Source organism: Polypterus senegalus, chromosome 1, assembly GCF_016835505.1.
Source record: "Polypterus senegalus isolate Bchr_013 chromosome 1, ASM1683550v1, whole genome shotgun sequence".
Lineage (NCBI taxonomy): Eukaryota > Metazoa > Chordata > Cladistia > Polypteriformes > Polypteridae > Polypterus > Polypterus senegalus.
In genome coordinates, this window is record NC_053154.1 from 46,386,454 (window position 1) to 46,395,418 (window position 8,965).

Below are 8,965 nucleotides of genomic sequence, written 5' to 3' on the forward strand. Positions count from 1 at the left end.
GATCAGCTTTGGTGATGACACGAAGATAGGATGGATATCTTGAAGAGAATGAAAGCCATCAGTATAATCAAGTTTTCTGTTTAGCTGATATAAAAATAACTATACTTTTCTCTGAATTTTAAAAGGCCGAAAGAAAATACATTTACCTTTTGTGGACAAAAATCATTATTTTCATAATTCATTCTCCTGAGAGAGGAGGACTGAGTATTAATTTCTAGGAGCTCACATTGATAATAATTCACAATAATAATAATAATACATTTGATTTATATAGAGCCTTTCCTATAGAATATGACAGTGGTTTTCAAACTGTGGGGGCCCCTAGGGGATCTAAGTAACAAAACGGGGTCGAAGATGTGAAAAAAGAAAACAAGAATTGAAAAAATGAAAAATACATCTATTGAAACCAAAAAAAATTAACTTAAACTACATTCTGATACTAGAAAAATAAATATAGAGTTAGATAAATGTTAATAAAAGTTGAGTACTGTAGGTATAATAAAATATGCATCTATGATATATCATTAATTAAAAAAGAACAAATTGGTATTAGTGGGCTCCTTTCAAAAAATCGATAGAGGGGGCGCGATTAAAACTGTTATGAAAACTCGAGTCGCAAATACATAAAGGTTGAGAAGTGCTGGAATATGATTACAAACCGTCTCCATCGGAAATACAATCAGTGCTTATTTCTCCTTCATTAACTCTGACTAAAACTGGATGGGGCCCTCATGCTGTCCTTTTATCACTTTGTGGTCCAGTCTGTTAGCACTTTCAGCATTATTGAGCGGTTTAGTGTTCTAATAAATCATAATTTAAAGAAGTTCTAGTGTGTTAATGGACGAGCATCCAAAATTATTAGATTCATCTCGCATATCTGTTTGTAAGCAGGCAGTAGAAGCACTGATGTGTGGATGTGTCAGACTTGCCAAAGTGTGAACGTGGGATGGACTTGTGGACATCTCTAACTCTGGTGTGGCAGTAATCGAGTGTCTGGTGGGGCAGGTGTCATGCTGGTAGAACTTGAGAAGGACCTTCTTGAGGTTGCAATGGTTAAAGTCTCCACTGCAATGATGGAGATTGCCTCTGATTGCTGGCTCTGTTATTTACAAATGGTGGCGTACAGCTTGACCTTGCTGGAGCCTATGGGGGAATGTAAACATTCATGAGTAGCAGTGAGGTATGCTTTCCTGACAGGTAAAAGGGCCAACACTTGGTCATCTCGTATTCCAAGACTAGCAAAGACCACTTCCACATCAGGAAGGTGTTGATAAATAAGCACACGCCACCTCCCTTTGTCATGATGGTGATTACCCTGTTGTGGTCCAGACTTTGCACAGAAAAGCTCTGAGGCTGAATGACTGTGCCTGGAGTGTTTGGGCACATGCAAATGCCTTTATGAGCTGATTGTGACAGTGAAATTCATCAAGCTTCTTATTTATGGACTGAATGTTGGCCAGCATGATGGTGGGAATCAGAGGCCGACAATCTGGGTAGGACACCACCTTACTTTGCGCTCTTTTGCTAAGTTTGCAGATGGTTGTTATTATTCAGTCCGTATGCAGAATTACAAACCATTTCTTCAGGCAAGCTCAGGATATTAATGTTTACTGGAACATTTGTGATGCTCAGCAATGTTGTAAGTTTGTACACAATAGTGCAGCTTGCATAGTGCAAAAAAACAATGAAAACAAACAAAGTAGGAAGAGAGCAACCCATAGCGTGTTGCCGTCACTCTGCACCATCTTATGATGGTATGGTTTTCATGTTTTCTGATGCTATTTTGTTTTCCATGAGAGCTGCCATTTTCTATGATCTTTGCATGTTGTTGCTTGTATGGTTTCCAGAATTAATGTTTGTTTGCATAAAAACAAAAGACATTTTCGTTACTGTGTTTTCATGTTTGATTTCCTGGTATTGAAAATTTTTGCTTTGCTTTCTAACTTTTTTTTGCTGACAATTTTTTTTAATTGAATTTATGCTTAACTCACGTTTACCGTTTTCATATTCAGGTCACTATTTTCCTCTGTGTTTGTTTCACCCCGTACATAACATTACCTTCACTAAATAAGGGATGATAGCTTCTTTAAAGACCGCAGAATGGGTCTTCCCCTCCAATGCTATAAGGCTTCATTTTAATAAAATGTTTGATGTCATATCTTCTTAGGTACAGTATAGTAAAAACATCAGTAACGTTATTAGATGTAGTTATCAAAGGACAGTTTTAAATTAGGTAAATATTTCTGTTATTTTGGTGAAATTTTTTGACATGACTATTGACCTTACCCCTTGACTTATATTTATTTCTTGTATTTTGTGTTACAGTTATGTGTCACTGACTTCAACAAATTGAAGTGGGGCTCCAGTAGGGTATTGGAGGGCATTAACACCAAAGAACGCACCTTGCTTTTTGATATTTTTGCCCTCTCCTCAACCACAGTCAAGGATCAAGGCCATCAAAGGACTCACCAGTAGTAAAGCTAAGAGGTCTCTCAATAAATTAAGGTGCTAATTAACCAAGAGAGTGAATCAAAAAACACCCACCTCCAGAGCCAACTGTGAACAAGATGCTTAAAGTCACAGAACTAACTAACTGTGGTGGGCTAAGCCATGTTTAGGGTGGAACTAGTGATGGACAGAGGTAACCCATTCTAAGCAGGAGTTTGTGCTTCATCTGGTTGCATCCAAGTCAAAGGTTACCTGCACTTGTGAACAAATGAATTGTGCCCAGCACCAGCAACTCCGCACAAAGTCACCCATCATGGATGTTTGAAAATCCTAAAAGCAAAACGGCAACGGGTCTTTCTAGTTTTTATTGATGATTCCAAACTCCAGCCCAAGGCAGATTTCACAACAGATGTAGGTTGACAACAAACAAATGTCTACATAAGCTGATATTTTGGGGAATTTTATCTTTGTGAGGCTGTTTAAAAACGAATGGCATTTCAACGTTAATGGGGGTATCATATTTGCACACACATGCACATGCATAAAAGAAAGTCTTTGGTAACATTTTACTTTAATTATGCCATTGTGCCACAAAAAAGAGAACGCAGCGCACCCTCTTTAATAGACCCATAGGGGATCACACTTATATCGCCCAGCATTTAAAACAGGAATCAATGTAAAACTTTACAAATATTAGGGATTATGTGAGAAATCTATCTATCTATCTATCTATCTATCTATCTATCTATCTATCTATCTATCTATCTATCTATCTATATTTGAAATAGTGCCTTCAACAGTATGAACCATCACAAAATGTTTTGTACAGAGTACAATGCAGTATGAAACTTAACAATTAAACAGCACAACATTAGAAATAAAAAGCACACACGGCAAATTCAAGGAATCTCTACCCCAGCCACACTGACACTAAGATAAATTATGAACCAAAAAAATGCAAAATTGTTAAAAAGCAGTAAATACAAAGAATGAAAAGATCAGGCACCTGCCTATTCTGAAATACTCATAACGACATCAGCAGAAGGGTGAATGGTTGGAATGGAATTTATATCAACCAATGAGATGTTGGGGAAAAAAAGGAGGTGTGGCCTACCTTCAGAAGCAGTTATCACGAGAATAGCTTATCATCATATGGAGTGCACATATGGTTCCATTGTTCAAATGAATTCATTTTTATTAAATGCGTTTCCAATTGCCAGCCAAGCACATTACACAATATGCAATGTACTAATATTAAATGAAAATGAAAATTTCTTACAGGAATATTACAAAAAGTGCCAGGCCAAATTTATAATTAAACATTATTATAACACATAGATAGATAGATAGATAGATAGATAGATAGATAGATAGATAGATAGATAGATAGATAGATAGATAGATAATGCACAGGGCCAAAGAGTGCTATAAGGTGGGCAGTCAGTCCATCATGGTGTATGCTCACTCATACTGTATAATGGCCGTTTGGAATCACCCATCAACCCAACACTCACTTCTTCTGAAGTATTTATCTATTTTCAAACTATGTAATCGATTTTCAAACTGATGTAATCTATGTCAGCAGCAGTGGGGGACAGACAGGAACTCTTTACTATAAATATTGAGTTATCTCAGTGGAATAGTGGTGCAGTGGGTAGTGCTTCTGGATTACATATCCAGGGTTCTGAGTTTGAATCCTAAGCTCAGTTTTTGTCTGTGCTGGTGTTGCACTTTCTCAAGACTGAATGTTTTTTTTTCTGAGTACTTTGGTTTTCCTTCTTACCTCCCTAAAGGTGCGCCTGTTAACTTACCTGTTTTTTTCCAAACTTACCCTGTGTGAGTGTGGGGTGTGTGTGTGTGTGACTAGTGTGTCCTGTGCCTTGATGGTTTTTGAATTGTGTCCTGTGTTGCCAGGATATTTTCCACATTCCATGATTTTGTATTGGATTGAAAACACCCAGTAAATGTTTTAGTATATTAAAAAAGTTTTTAAATATTTTTAAATATCCTTGTAAGGAATAAACACAGGGAGTAACAGCTGCTGCAACTTCCCTGATTTCTTGTCTACCTGTGGCTTCTCTATATTCATGAGCTGCAGCTCACACTTAAAATTGCTAGGTTGCCTATCCTCCATAATAAATATGCTTTAGTGAATGACAGTGGCAAATGCATCATTTATTTCTATAGCACATTTTCATACAAACCATTAGCTCAAAGTGCCATACAAGATTAACCATCTTGGTGGCCATTATCAGCTGAGAATGGTGTCTGTCAATCTGCCCTCCATCCAACTTTGCCATTCCTTAATTCTGGTGCCTCAGAGTAATTGGTTCCTGGACAATCTTTCAGTAAATCAACACCACCACCCACTAGTGGTGATCTTCTTCGTGCGCTGGCATAACAAGTTGCCTTCCTGGCAATATGTGCTCTGACCTTCGCCGTGTCACCTTCCCTGTGATGCTTATGTCCACCTGCATGTATCTTAAACCCTCTAAAAAGAAATCTGATTCCACAGCATATGGTTGTGTGCTTTAGATTTTAGAAGAGAATTCCATTTTTCCTTTTCTTTTTTTTTTTTCTTTTTTTTTTTATCAAAGCAAAGTAAATCTCCTGAAGGATGTCAGCTTTGCTTATTTGTCATGGTAACTTCCACAGCATGCACTTCCTGCATGGGGGTATTTGCTAATCACATTCAGACAAGGTGCAAAAACCACAGCTTTCATTGCCTTAGTTTACATAGCTTAAAATACGGCAAGCGCACTTCAAACAAGGGTGAGTCACCCACCAGGGGCACCACAGGGTCTCCCTGTTTACACACCGGTGATAGAGCTATGAGGAGCCCCAAGTGAAACCTGCAGCTCACCCTGGGAAGCCGAAGTTTCAGGAGGTGTGTAAAGAAAGAACAACGCCATTCAGACGGCCTTATGGCAAAGGTATTGTCGACCCACGCCTATTGTTAAACCTCTGGCAAGAATGCTGAAAATAAATCACTTAAGTCAGGAATGGGGATAGGCCAAAGGGCTTCAACGAGAGGTGCTGTCTGCTTTTTGTCATTTCCTTTCGTCATTTTTAAAGAAAGCCCCTTGAAAACATGCAGTCTTCAATGTTTTCAGGACTCTGTTGAGGTATTGCTAACCATCCATCTTGTTCTTAATCCTGTTACCTCCAAGTATAGGGTTGTGGGGGACACAGGGCCTGTTCCAGCTGGATTGTGGGGCACACTGCAACATGCAGTTGCGCAAACACAGCACAAACACATTACCAATCTCTCCTCCACACCTTCCAGCAAGCGTTGCTCACCTCCTCCCGACTCTGGCTCTCTTCTGTAGGTCCCTTGTCCACGATCACAGATTCCCTTAACCGAGTTCTGGGTCAGAACCCACTCCAGCTTCCTCTGATACACACCAACCAACCCTCGTTCAGCGACACGGGAACAGTACTCTCATACCTGTCCCTTCTTGGCTTGGTGACTTCGAGGGTGAGTCAAGGCTTTTTTCTGGTCTGGCTTCCGGTTCCATAAGGAAGCCATCCTGCCTACTACACCACTATGAAATGAACAGCCTCGATCCACACAAAAAGTTTTGGGGCACCCACCCATATATTGTCCCTGGCTGTAAATGGGTTTTGATGGCGCACTCATGTGCATTGGTTTGGGTTCTGAATTGAACTGATGTGATAATGAAATGATGGCGGCTTTAAAGGCCAACACCGGAAGTGACATCATCCATGGTCGGAACCAGAAGTGACGTCATCTGTAGTGCCGAAAACTGGTAGTGACATCATCCGAGGCAACGGAGCCAGAAGTGAGGTCACCTGTGTCATCAGAACCGGAAGTGAGGTCATCGGTGGTGCGTCTGGTAGGTTTTCCTGTATTTGGCCTGCAGAGATAACAGAAGTGGGATTAGTGCACCCTGAAACCCCCTGGCCTGGTGGGTAATCACCTTGACTTGGTCCTCTCAGCTTCCTCCTCCTCATACATGTGTGACAATGTACATTTGTACTTCCTGAGTGAGCCTTTTTAGAAATTTAAATACACTTAGCTTTTTAAATTTACATTTGGCCATAGCTTTGGACTGTCATTTACCATTAAAAACCAAGTATAGTTAATGGTGATTTAAGCCATACTTGGGAGCTCTTTCATTTCTACTACTTGTTTTATTATTTGTGTTACACTCTATTGCAAGTATCACAGTGGATGGACAGGCGTCCCAAAGGAGATGTAGGATAATTCCATACTTGACTGTGACAACATAATAAGGGAAAATGGATGGATTGGCTTTCCAGTCAGGAAGCCAATATGCATTGGAAAGACAGGAGGAGACAACAATGTTTGGATCCTCCACACCCCCTATACATTAGATGGCAGCATCCCTGGTTTAGGACACCTGTAAGGCATTCTGGGACCTGTAGTCCCATGTGATAGCCCTGTTGGCCACTGTGAGGGGAGCTGCTGGGATTAGCAATCCCTACTTTCAGGGCTATGCCCTAACACTGGAAGTGCTCCCAGCTCACAGATAAAAGAAGCTGCTCGGCCTCATCCAAGCGAATGAGGAGTCGGCAGGCAGAGGATAACACTTGCATGGAGGAAGAGGAGTAGGATGGAGAAGGAGGGAAATTCTTTATTGTTGTGGTGTGCCATACAGAGGATTGTAGAAAGGCCTGTAAAGGTACAGGACATATTCACCCCTGTAACTGTGTCAGTTGTGTCTAGGGTTTGGGGCTCAATGACACCCCCTATCTTTCATAGTATGTATGTATTTATCTATTCTTTGTTACTTCAGTTGAAATGTGCATTATTTCACAATAATTATTGCGCCATTTAGCAAAAAAACTGTGTCATTTTGCAGAGATACTCCCTGCTGCTGCTGTTAACATCGTCCATGCTCATGATTCAGATTTCTGCTGACATTACTTGAGGGAGAGATTAAGCAGGCATGTAGCTTGCAATCAAATGAAATAAAGTGAACAGATGTTACATTTAGTTTTGCACAGGTTGAAGTCTGGGAAGTTTAGCCCAGATGTTTGAACGCAGACAGAGTGGTAACACACCTGCCTCACAGCGACAGGGTCTGCAGGGGGTTTGCATGTTGTCCCCATGCATTTCCGGACTGATCGATATTAGTGAGTGTACTTAATAGGATATGATTACCTGATTTAACAGGGAATACTAGAAATGTGTCAGCAATACATCTGCACTAACAGAACACATTTAGTCCTTCATGTGCTCTGAAGTAAATAACATTTATCTCGTTTTTCCATCACTAACTCAAGCCCTCAAGGATTTGCAGTATAAACACTGACCACTGCGCCTCCAGATTACACTATTACTGAATATCTCTTTGCAAATAACTGATTAACACATACTGTGTTGATAGATTTCTGGTTTGCAGACAGCATGCGCTTTTCTTAATGGATGTGTGATTGAGCTCTGCAAAGGACAAGCAGACTGTCCACCACATTTGTTTCTTATCCTACTACTAGTGTGATCACTGGCTCTCTGTGATCCTAAACTGTGATTAAACTTACCCCTCTGCACATGTAGGATTGCACCTTGGGTTTTTGTTCAATTCTTGTCACTTGATTGCATGTCACACATTTGCTCAACCATTTTTTGCAATAGCTGTCACTAACCGGTCACAAAACACGCATGCACAATGTTACTATTGACGCCAGTAGGCAACATTCTTGTCAAATGACACAATACTATTGCTAAATAATGCAATAATTATTGCATAATAATGCAGATGAACAAAAGGCACTATATTATAAAACAGATCATATTCCATAGATAGAAAAGAAAAGTTCTACATAGTAAATAATATAAAAACAACACAAAGAGCAGAAAAAAAAGTTTGGGGCGCCAAAGGGCACCCTGTTAAATGTCCAGCTGGAAATGAAAAGGAACAAAAAGATAAAAGAAAAGTCATTCTGATGCTGCTCAGCAATATACGCAAGACCTCCATTCAGGAAAGTGCCTTCTAAGATGGAGCACCATACTCTTCAAAAGCAGGTCACAAAATTAACAAGAATGCAGCCATTTATATCCTGGTCTTGGCGGAAGAGGTGAGTCTTATGGTGCCAAACCAGAAGTCATGTCAAGGGCATTCATCTCCATTCTAAAGGAAATGGAAACTGCCTTGTGTTTTACTCTCCATATTTCCCTTCACCAACATCCCTCCCTAAGTTTGCGTGTATGAGAATCAATAAATAACTAAATATGAAATCCACTATATAACAAATAGACAGAATTTTTATCAACCAATGAGCTGTTGGGGAAAAAAGGGAGGCGTGGCCTGCCTTCAGAAGCAGTTATCATGGGAATAGCTTATCATCATATGTAGTGCACATATGGTTCCATTGTTCATATGAATTCGTTTTTATTAAACACGTTTCCAATTGCCAGCCAAGTACATTACACAATATGCAATGTATTAATATTACATGAAAATCAAAATTTCTTGCAGGAATATTAATATAAAGTGCCAGGCTAAATGTATACAGTAACTAAATATTAATA